The sequence below is a fragment of the Sinocyclocheilus anshuiensis genome, unplaced genomic scaffold (genome assembly GCF_001515605.1).
Source record: "Sinocyclocheilus anshuiensis isolate Anshui unplaced genomic scaffold, SAMN03320099.WGS_v1.1 scaffold3378, whole genome shotgun sequence".
NCBI classification, from domain to species: Eukaryota; Metazoa; Chordata; class Actinopteri; order Cypriniformes; family Cyprinidae; genus Sinocyclocheilus; species Sinocyclocheilus anshuiensis.
The window spans coordinates 265,700-277,243 of NW_015540832.1; the positions used below are offsets into that span (position 1 = coordinate 265,700).

The 11,544-nt window shown below is 36.2% G+C and overlaps 1 protein-coding gene across 2 annotated transcripts in view; it reads right to left on the minus strand.

The window, feature by feature from the left end:
* Nucleotides 1-10,436, minus strand: part of LOC107687359 (signal-induced proliferation-associated 1-like protein 3) — a 105,940-nt gene extending 95,504 nt beyond the window's left edge. For both annotated transcript variants that reach the window (XM_016484643.1, XM_016484641.1), the window contains exon 1: nt 10,263-10,436. The gene's annotated coding sequence lies outside the window, so the exon portion shown is untranslated. The remainder of the gene's footprint in view (nt 1-10,262) is intronic.
* Between the last annotated feature and the right edge of the window lie 1,108 nt (nt 10,437-11,544).

Genomic DNA, 11,544 nt, shown 5'->3' on the forward strand with positions numbered 1-11,544 from the left:
TATTTCAGATAAATAGTGTTCATATCGATATCGGAATTATATCGTATCGACCGAAATTAAGAAATATATCGTGATATCAATTTTGGCCATATCGTCCAGCCCTAAGCTCAGTATGAGTTATCCTTGTCAAATTTGAGAAATACTCACCCACAGGCCATAATTCAGTTTATATGGTCACTGTGGGCAGGAACACTTGAAGCTAGAGCTGAATAAGGAACTTGTGAACAAATCTCTCCTCAATAGCTTACAACACAGCGTACTTTAACATGCACATTTATAGCAGGTTTTTGAATACTTGGGCTACAGTTTTCATCTGTCTGTCCATGAATTAAAAATATTTGAAGGGTTAAATACACCCACTGAGGCAAACTGTAGTGCGATTAATGAGTATACATGCTTGACAAAGCCAAGCTGCAATCGCATTATCTAGGTCTGTGAGCGTGACTTCAAAAAGTTAACATTTTAAATAGACAAATTATTGCTACTGTTCCATTATTTACCATTCAAAAATGTGCAGTCAGTAAGATTCGTTTTCCCCAAAGAAATTAATAGTTGTATTCAGCAAGGACACATTACATTGGTGGCAGAAAAGACAATTATGTTACAAAATATTTCTATTTCATATGAACTTTCTATTTACTCAAAGAATCCTAAAAAAATATTCAGCAGCACAACTGTTTTTGAACGATTCAGATAGTGAAAATTAGGGATGGGCATTCCAAGCAAAAATAATATTAGAAAATCGCTGGGTATTATTCGATTATTATTCGAAAATCGCACCCCTCCCCCGCATGCACGCACAAACACCCATAAACAGAGAGAGAGGGAGAGAGACGGGATTCACACTTTCAATCTGGATGATAATCTGTTTAATTTAGAAGATAGGCTACCTTAACTCAAGCCATATAATGATTGTTACGTGCTGAAACATATTAATATAATGTTATACATAACCGAATGACAGCACGTATTAACATAACAGTCCATAAATCAACTGCTCATAAGGCTAAGACATTTCCATTTCAAAAAATGGAACCCCTAAAGGAAATATATACGAGATGGGAGGAAAAATATACGTTACTTCAATATCTTCTGTCGCAATTATATCATTGGGCAATTATACTGTATATAAACTAGTGGTCGACCAATATATCGCCAAGGCCGATATATCAGCCGATAGTTAGCATTTTTCAAATATCGGCATCGGCCGATGAGTTTTTCTGTTTGGCCGATGTGTTCGAGGCAGCCATTTTGACGGCGCGGCAGACTTTTATTTTGACGGCACGGAGAGTGGCAGTGCCTGAGCACACAGTGCTCACATTCTCCCTTTTGTTCGCTGTCTTCGTTCAGTTTTGTCTAATATGGATAGAAGTCTATCTAATAATCAGATCAAACTGTTAAACAAAGGAATTAAAATGTATACAAAAAAGTATTATAACGATTGCTTTAATATTATTAGTAAAAGAAAGGCAAACATTATAATACTTTCTCGTTTGCCGTCAGCATTCAGCAAATACGCATTTATATAATTTAAATAAATCTTTGAATGACTAATTAACATTTAATTTCACAAACCTTACAGACTTAGTCAAATCTAGATGAGATCTTGTGAAGTGTGCATTTGTATCCTGCATGATCGCGTGTTGCTGTATGTAAAACGAGTGTTACCTTGGCTTTATTTGAAAAAAAAAATAAAATAAAATAAAATATATATATATATATAGTTCCCAATGCACACAAACTTCCCAGAATACTGAGTGCCCTGTTGGTTACAGTGTTTACTTCCTTTTTAATTAGATTTTTATCAAATATTTATCTATTTGTGAAAAAATGCTTTGTCTTTTAAAGTATAAGTATGTTTATTTTACACAATTATTTTAATCCATTTTCAAATTATTTCAAATTTCTTAAATATAAATTAAAATAAATAAAATTATATCGGCTTTATATCGGCCATCCTGCTTTCCAAGATATCGGCTGTCAAAAAACCCATATCAGTCGACCACTAATACAAAGTGCGGGCATCAGGGAGTCGTTATTAAAATGAGGGGCATTGAAATCGCTTTTGAACGCGCACTTGTTTTTTTACTTTCCCTTTCGAGATTCGCGATCACACGTATGGCGCAGCACTCTGCAGTACTTACCACACATTTTACAAGATTAGATGTTTGTCAGTGCTGCTCAGGATCTGCAAATCATTCGCCATCATCCTATCAGTCATCTCTCCTTACTTTGTTTATGTGGTAAGTGAAATGTAATGTACTGTAATGTTAACAGGCTACCGCTAGCAAGCGGCTAACCATGCGGCTAATTATTGTCTTTTTTTAAGAGAATAATTGCACAATATTCTTTAATTAAATCAACTAATCGAATATTTATTCTGTCAAATTCAGCTTTACCAAGCTCAATGGCTCTGGCCCAAGCTGTGATATAAACGAAACGCTATTAGCTATTTAAAAAAGGTGGCGGGATTGCTTGATATGTCCCACCCTGTCTTCCTGTGTCTGTTGAAATGACATAAACACATAGAATAACGCTGCGTGTTTTTAAAGCACTTCAGTGGACCTTTAATTTGTTTTCCGAAGATGAACAAAGGTCTTACGGGTTTGGAACGATAGGTTAAGTAATCAATGACAAAATGTAAATTTTTTGGGTGAACTATCCCTTTAAAGGTATATTAGTTTCTAGTAGGTTTTGAAAGGGTACTGCTCCAGTGACAGCTTTACTACCTTTTTTTAAGAGCGTACACACAACAAACCATACGGCAAAGAAATACATCTTGGTGGTTGAATGAAAAAACTGAAAAAAATAACAATAATAAATTGGTTTACAATTTTCACTCAGAAATTGCTAGTAAATTTCACAAATAATTACAAATAAATATCAAGTAATGCATGGAATTTTTTGAAATTTTCAAATAAAGTTTATTGAAATTTTATTTACAACTTCAAAAAAATATATTTTTTAACAGTGCATGATTCACTTCATAAAAAGCATTGCCTTCTTAAAGTGGACTGAATTCTTGGCATATATGGGTGATTCAGAGTACATGGAGTGAATGTTTCCTCTGTTCGCTTAGGTAACATGAGGCATTTTAACGCACTGTGTGTGTTTGATGTGACCCATCTCCTCAAAGTGGGGGTGATTCATGGGCCTGTCATCTCCTTGCATCTCCCTCATTTCCTATCTGAGTTCCCCTCCTCTCCAACGGTGCACTAGAAAGAACCAGCATGACGCACAACGATACCACACTTCCCTCAATAAGAGACAGATGGAGGAAGATGCAACAAAACTTCCCACTTGATGGTAAATTTCACAAATAATTACAAAGAAATATCAAGTAATGTATAGAATTTTTTGAAATTTTCAAATAAAGTTTATTGAAATTGTATTTACAACTTCAAAAAAATATATTTTTTAACAGTGCATGATTCACTTCATAAAAAGCATTGCCTTCTTAAAGTGGACTGAATTCTTGGCATATATGGGTGATTCAGAGTACATGGAGTGAATGTTTCCTCTGTTCGCTTAGGTAACATGAGGCATTTTAACGCACTGTGTGTGTTTGATGTGACCCATCTCCTCAAAGTGGGGGTGATTCATGGGCCTGTCATCTCCTTGCATCTCCCTCATTTCCTATCTGAGTTCCCCTCCTCTCCAACGGTGCACTAGAAAGAACCAGCATGACGCACAACGATACCACACTTCCCTCAATAAGAGACAGATGGAGGAAGATGCAACAAAACTTCCCACTTGATGGGGTCTATCAAGTCTGCATCTCAGTTCACTTGTAGCTGACGTAACTACACTTCAGAAAGTGTGTCTGGTTTAAGACTAGAAACTGCCGGAAGTGTTGGAAGAAACGGTACCGGAGACATTCGAGACAGTCGGTGTCCATTCATCAACACTTCCTCCCGCGTATCCGCTGACATGCTCTCGAGGATCCCCTACTCGCTCTGACAGTTTCCTCTCGATGTCTCTCTTCCTCCCCATCTCTCCAGAGAGAGAGGAATAAATTGCTCGGCCAGATCAATAGGAAATTCCTTAAGAACAGAAAGTTGTGAACAAGGAGATCTCCTGGGACAATGAATGGCCTACTTCCACAACTGTGTGGGTCTGAAACATCTGGTGTCATTAATTTAATAGAGATCCTCTATAAAACAAAGACTTTTCCCTTTTGAGACACTTATTGGTAAAGTCAATTTCCCTCTCCCAAGTACTCCCACATCCAAAAATGGTTCCAGGCTAGATGTTTAAGAAATCAGAAGACATAAGACATTTAAAAGCTTTTCTTTAATTTTACAGCACATAAAAAAAGCATTTTTACTAGGGAAGCAGGGTTTCTCTGTGACTATATGTGCAGATAATATATGTTTTCTAACTCAATAAGTGAAGCTTTTTCTTTTCTACTGTATCTGGGAATGCACCAATATGGAAATTACGGCCGATAAGACTATTTTGTTCATGTCATGTCTGATAACCAATAAATGTTGATATTATAAATCTATACTACTTTTAAACTACTTAAAAAACATTAAAACACTGAAAACTTTCATTACATGCACACAGCAGCTCATAGAAACGTGCTCTAAAAGGGAAACCATAGTCTGTTGTCATCTATTTAAAGTCCCCATGAAATCAAAATTAAAGTTTTTTGGGTGTTAGTATCAATTTGTTAGTCTTAAGGTTATCTATAAGCCAGTGTGCTCCAAAACAGTGACAAAATTTGCATTTAGAAGATATAAGCATTCAAAGCTTGCAGTTCATCACTTCCGCCAAAACAGCTCAACGATTTTTTTTGACGTCACATCATACTTCTCATCAAACTTTCTGTCCAATCAAATGCTCTCTAGAATCCGAAGCGCCCGCCCCCTATACTGTAAAATAGACGCTGAAGCCGCGGCTGAAATCGGTCACTTGTCCACAGAATTAGTATTTTATTATATAGTTATTACAGTTATATTATTACAGTGAATGGCACATAGTGCACTATATAGGGGAATAGGGGACAGGGAACGATTCAAACAGTGTAAATATGCTTTCCATTGAGGAAAAAAATAAGTCTGGTTTCGCGCTAGGGGACCTTTAAATTAGACGATGATCTAAATATTAAAGTAGGCAGAAAAAAATAAATATCGGCTGATGAATATTCACAGATATCAGCCAATAACCAACAAAATGCTGATATTTTGTACATCTTTGAATGTACAGTACATTATATTATATGTTTTGATGCCTGATTTCACTTGAAAATATAATACTGTTTAAAAGTCTGGGGTCAGTTTTTTTTAAAGAAATTAACAATTTTATTCAACAAGGATGCACTAAATTGATCAGAAGTAACAGTAACATTTATAATGTTTCAAATTTCTATTTCATATAAATGCTGATTTCAATTAATCAAACAATACTGAAAAAAGTATCACAAATTTCACAAAAATATTAAGCACAACTGTTTTCACTACTGATAATAAGAAATGTATTTAAATTAGGGCTGCACGATAAATCACATGCGATATTTAACGCACATCTTGTCAGTAAAGACGGTTCTGTAATCAGCGGTAAATCTCCATCACCTGCGAGTGCAGCCCTAATTTAAATATTAAATCAGCATATTTGATTGATTTCTGAAGGATCATGTGACACTGAAGACTAGAGTTATTTATTAAATTTTCAAATATAACCAAACAGATAGAGGCTAACTTATTTTAAATAGTAATAATATTTACAGTAATGTTCTTACTGTACTTTTGATCAAATAAACTGAAGCCTTGGTGAACATAATAGACTTCTTTTTTTCGTCTTTTCCTTACCAACCCCAAACTTTTGAATGGTAGTGTACATTTATAATATACATAATCACAGTGATTATCAGCCACCATAAAACGTATTTTTCTATCAGTGTATCACTCTTATTTTTTTAAATACATCACAAATTCTACCAATGAAAAATGTTATACATATTATGCGACAGCCCTGACAAAATTCCTACAATGTGTATCTCAAAATTTTTCCTACTTTATTTTGTTTTTAAACTTTACCCCAGATTACACTTAAGCTATGCATGACAGTTTTAGGTTTCAGCTTTCTGTTATTCTGTTATGAATGCAACTTGTTTCTAAATGGGGGGGAAGCCAATATCAAAGACTCGTTTTGTTCTGTGCTCAAACTCCCTCGACTCTGTGGGATCTCTCTCGTCAATCAGGTCTCTCTGGTTCTGGAGCGGAGCAGGTGGAGAGGCTGAACTGAAACAGGTGTAAGAACAGCATGGCAGCCTGCTGACTTCCACCGACACTTTGTGGAAATCGTTTTCACAAATGACACATTCTCAAGAAAAGACACGTCAATAAGGCATGACACCGAGGTGACAGAACCACTTGCTGCCTTTCGGTTGAGTAGCTCTACAATCACAAATAAAGCCTATATGCTATCCTGTACCATATCATATTACAATGCTGTCAGTTTTAGCGCTCAAAATGAGAAAAACAAGCAGAAAGACCAGTTTTCTCCTAACGATGCAAATAGCTCCCAAGCTAATGTGCGATTACTAATGTAATATTTAACTACCTTGCACACTATTACAGTAATTACACAATTAGAACGAAGTAACTCTATTAACCGTGAGTCTATGACTTGGCACATGCCGGCCAAACTGGTCAATAAGGATACAGTCAGCCCTAACTGTATACACTACATTAAGCCTTTTCTGATTATTATTGTGCATTTTCTGAGAAATGATTATACCTTTTCTGTCATTTTCTATATCTCTAAGAGAAACCGTTGGGGTGAGTCCGCAGTGGCAAACAGTTCGATTCGACATCTGTGTTTATCCTCTCGCAAAAAACCAAACAGGCTATATTTACTCTGGCCAAACAGGCAGGCGAGAGCAGAGAGCAAAGTGAACGAGAGAGAGAGAGAGAGAATAAGAAACTTCAGCAGCTTTAGGGATATTTCTGGCCCAGTTAATGGATGACATGGAAGCAGGTAGTGATGTCACACTAATAACCTACCCGAGAATGTAACCCAGAGAGAATACTAAAGTCCACATTAGTATGCAGTTATTACGTGTCAAAATATTATCTTTTCCCCTTTTGTTGCTCAGACTGGTCATTTACAAAAGATGAAACCAAAAGCATGTCAAGCCCAGTTAAATTACTCACAAAAGTACTGTCTATTTAGTAAATGAATTAGAAAATCTTTTGTCTGTCTAAACACACTGTTGACCACAGACAAGGGTGTGTAGTGCAATGTGACAATAAAGATATAGCTATTATTCATAACTCACTCTTGACCTACATGAAATTCAAACCACTTATGGTTTAAACTTCTTGACCTCACTGTTGCTCAAAAATATTTCATAATTTTGCATCTTTAGAGCTTAAAAAGACATGTTTCTTGGCCCATACGTTGTTAATTTCTCTCTTCACCTGATAACAATGACACACAAATGTAAGAACAAACAAAACAATCAGGCATGTTTGCAGAAGAAAATGCCACCACAGCCTTAAACAGACCTACGAGGACTCAAATGACAAAATGCAAATCCCTCAGACAATCCAGGACTACTCTCAGCTGAGTTTGTCTATTCAAAACCCTCAACCTATCAATAACTAACCAGCAGACTACGAAAGACAGTGTTTGTGAGTTTAAGAGGCTTTTCTGGTTAGTTGATGGAAAAAGAACTCCAATAACTCCAGCTATTCCTTCACACACAGATATACTGCTACTTTACAGGGTACGTTACAGAAAACTGGAGTTTAGCCTAACACCTGGATGCAGTTACTGAGATTTACAACAGCATTCAGCTCTTCACAAAAACACATTTTGTCTTAAGTTAGTGACGTGACATGTGGCCAAGTATGGTTACCCATACTAGGAATTAGTGCTCTGCATTTAACCCATCCTTAGTGCACACACACAGCAGTGAACACACACACACCGTGAACACACACCCGGAGCAGTGGGCAGCCATTTATGCTGCGGCGCCCGGGGAGCAGTTGGGGTTCGGTGCCTTGCTCAAGGGCACCTCAGTCTTGGTATTGAAGGTGGGAGAGAGCGCTGTACATTCACTCCCCCCACCTACAATCCCTGCCGGTACGAGACTCGAACCTGGAAGAAGAATCGGCTCCAAGTTTGGGACTATTTTTGTGTCAACGGCAGCAGTGACTGATGTCCACATTTGTCCAGAAAAAAGCCCCTCACTGTTCTCCAATGCACAAACCATGAGAACTGAATTTGGCAGATATGACTTGTATCAGATACGTTCATGTGATTGAATTAGCCTCAGAGAGGAAGTTACTAAAATAAAACCTCTAAATTCCAGGCACGACAGTCTGGTTCTCTAATTTTATATTGTTTAATGTGGTGGTGTGGTGTGTGCACTGGTAATGCCATCTGACTTCCCCTGAAACATATGCTGATTTTTAATTATACAGCTACACATCAGTGCATGACCTGCAGTGGAGTTAATAATATTCATAACAAAGCCCTTAAAGGGATAGTTCATCCAAAAATGAAAATTACAATATAAATTCCATAAATGTACTCTCAACCTAATCAGAAATGTTAGGAACTTGTATTCAAAATTAACCCTATGGAGCCTAAAGAATCATATTTGATACATATAGGCTTTTAATGATCATAATTTGCTGAAAAACCTGGTGTACACAATCTACTACATGTGTTCTGTTGTCTGATTGAACTTGCTTTTTTGCAAGTAAAAGGCCTATTTTTAAAAATCTCTAAAGACTCCTAAAAACCTAGACGTTCACGGTGAAATCTTAAAAAAAGAATAACTTTTATATTATTAATAATATTTGCTTACAGGACTGAAGCAACTTATGTTTACTTGATTACCGTTTCCTTTTTTTTTTGGATAAAAAAATCATGTTAAAGGGGTCATATGATGCTTTTTTAAAGATCATTGTTTTGTGTATTTGGTGTAACAGAATATGTTGACATGCTTTAATGTTCAAAGAAATCGCATCATATGACCCCTTTAAAAGGTATCAAATATTATTTAAAAGGCTTTTGATGAATGTTTATTTATTTATATTCAGTCATTACTGTATCGCACAGCATTATATGTTGTGGCCCCCACAATTAAAACTACAGAGCTTTGATCATAAAACTAAGCATTTAAATATTATCTTAATACATTTTATTGGGCAATATAGAATGCCGATTGATATTTATATGCATTTTATGTCAGCTTTGCTGTAAAGATCTTGCTGATTAACATTACAAGCTATCAGATTTTCAGATATATGCTTATCAGAACATATTGAACATGACAAAAATCAATAAAATAAATAAAACAATGAACAAACCAAATGTTGTTTTTGTTGTTTAGATTTAAAGGTTCAATAAACTGTTGCATTACCAAACAATTAGATGATGACTGACCAATAGTTTACATGTGGCTTTACAGGGTTAAAGCAAATGACTGAGGCTATGATTCTACAACTTTTGTATTGCCCCCCCACACACACACAAAAAAACCGTCATACAAGTTTGTAACATGATGATAGTAAATTAATGACTGCAGAATAATAATGTGGTTGAACTATTCCTTTAATCCAATAACAATACATAAGCCACCTGTTGTTATTAAGATTGCGGAGATAAATTACAATCTTCTGACTTTTACCAAAAATACATAATGTGTATATCCAAATAATGCACAAATTTGTTAAACACAAAACTTTAAACTCAAACCAAATAGCTAATTTATGCCTAAACAAACTGTAAAACAACATTTGTAGACTGAAATATATTGCCTAGCAGCATTTCCACTGGGTTCTCCAAGGATTCTCCATGTGCTAAAACTTTATGAGAAAGCAACAATCTGCCCTCTCCAGCAACAAACGTCATTTTAAGATGCTTCAAAAGACCCTACCTTCTGCAAGAACAAGAGCACCATTGTGTGAAACTTGTAGTCTGACTATTGTAGCATGGCCTTTCAGGTGAGTAAAAAATACATAGTGCTGACGCATGCGCGCTGACTGATCAGGAAGGACTAACGCGTTTATATTTGCTAACGTTTTTTCACTTAATGAAAATACATTACAGTGATCCCAAATCCTGCATAATGACCAGTGCTTGCTTCATAAAAACCACCACTGCCCACTATATTATCGTGTACATAATAAAGAAACAAACCCTGAAAGCTGTCCAAAGGCTCCCGAGTTTTGCTAGCCACTTCGCATTGTTGATTTAAACCTGATCATAAAAACTAATTATCCCCGGTAAACGTCTCTTACCTTAGCCAACCCTGGAACTCGCGAGGGGAAAACTTCCCTAAATTTCCCTAAGGAGACATGTGTAGTCCGTAAAAACGTTTCAGAAATCCTGTGGATATTGTCGCTTTTCGCCAACGAGGAATTCTTCTTGGCTCCACATTCGTTATTCCTCTTCCTCCCAGCCAACCGAAACCACGACGCCCGGTGCTACTCGCGCACACACACACACACACACACACACACACACACACACACACAGGCCACTGAGCATGCGCGGGGATGCATTCACAAGTGTCTGTAGTAATGTATGAAAGACAGCGAATTCCGCAATGTAACGTGGGAAGCAAATTGTTATAGTTTATAGTTTCATTTACAGCATTACAAACGATATACAGACAAATTAAACAACTAATAGACATCACTTGAATGGCATACTCATTAAACAACGACACAGTCTTTCTGGCTTTCCTGTTTTTGACAGTGAAATTTGTGGAATTTGGGTTTAAACTTATCCTCTTTGCATTATAAATATAATATTTATCTTATAACAAAAACAAATCAATATTGTACATTTCATTTTCATTTCCATTTCCATATCCATAACCGTATGCCATATGGTTACGATACGATTATAGAAGCCACTGGCATTAAACCAGTTAATACTTTCGCACACCGTGACTATATGGGAAAACCAACGCATTAACGAATGCTGTAGCGACAACGTAGTTTAAATGTGGAAATGACACTTTGGTTGTGTTGTGTTGTACTGTACAGCATGTTTCCACATGGAAATTAATGTGCTTTGATGCGATTGCATGACGTCAGACTGCAGTGTCATATTTTTGGGGGTATTTCAAAGCATTTTTGCAAACCAGCGCACACGTGGTACGTGCAACAGAAACATTTTACGGTTGCAAAGAAAATCCTTTTTTGGAGGACTCTATAGTATGTCATAAATTTAGATACATGTCTATCTATAGCACGTTATACTTAGCAGGCAGGTCAGGAACATTTTTTGAGTAGTGCATAGCTCACCCTTGTGGTCACTCGTGTTATAACACGCTCGACTTGACCATACTGGATAGGGTATATACTTTTATTAAATTACTTTGAAACGTATTGTTTGTCAACTGAAACAAGTTGGTAACGCATTTATTTATGTACTTTTAATTGTTTTTAGTTATTTTTATTTCTTAACAGATTTTTACCAACATTTATGCAAATACTTTGCAGCCTGTAACTTGGTAAATAATGTTTTTGATCTTTATAAAGTTATCTAAATATATGTTCAAAACAGATTTTA